We start from the raw sequence: 699 nt of genomic DNA, 5'->3' as shown, positions 1-699 counted from the left end.
TGCCTCGGCGAACGCTGGCTTGGAACCACTCGAAAACATCCATTTTTGTCCTCTTAAATTGCTTGATTTGAATAAAATTGCGTAATTTTATCCAATAATAATATAGATTTTTCAAAGTGTGCGACACACCAAAGTGGCTACAAACTCCCGCGGGGTGTGGGCATTTAATCGCGAGAATACTACTACCTCCGGACGGAAATCGACCTAACATTTCAAAATTGTTGAACGACGGAAATAGACCTGATATTTCAAAGACCCGAGAAATTTAATAAATCAATATTCTTCGATCAAAAGAGATCACCATTCCTGTTTTCGGATAAGTTTGGCTGTATCCGTATTTTTTATGTTGACTTGAGTATCGTGATTCTTTTACAACGTGCGTGACTGGATTCAACTTTTTTTTTATAAATTTGGGCCAATTGGGGGACTTCAGAAACTGTCACGAACTATATTTGAGCCACTTCTGACTTAAAATTATCCGTATAAAAGTCGAATATATTGCCTGTGCTGTCTTGTCAGTGCTTTGAAATTGTCATAGTTTTCACTTTTTTGGGACTCCCTATTGGCTAGAATTTGTGCCGAGATTGATGGACGACACAATTCTGGCATTTGAAAATCACTGTCAGCATGGCGCCGAAAGGAAAAGGACGTGGGAAGGGATGGAGTAATCCAGAAGTGATGTTGATGTTGGACTGCGTC

The sequence above is a fragment of the Aphanomyces astaci genome, assembly GCF_000520075.1.
Source record: "Aphanomyces astaci strain APO3 unplaced genomic scaffold supercont1.44, whole genome shotgun sequence".
Lineage (NCBI taxonomy): Eukaryota > Oomycota > Saprolegniomycetes > Saprolegniales > Verrucalvaceae > Aphanomyces > Aphanomyces astaci.
Note: the sequence above shows the minus strand (reverse complement) of the source record.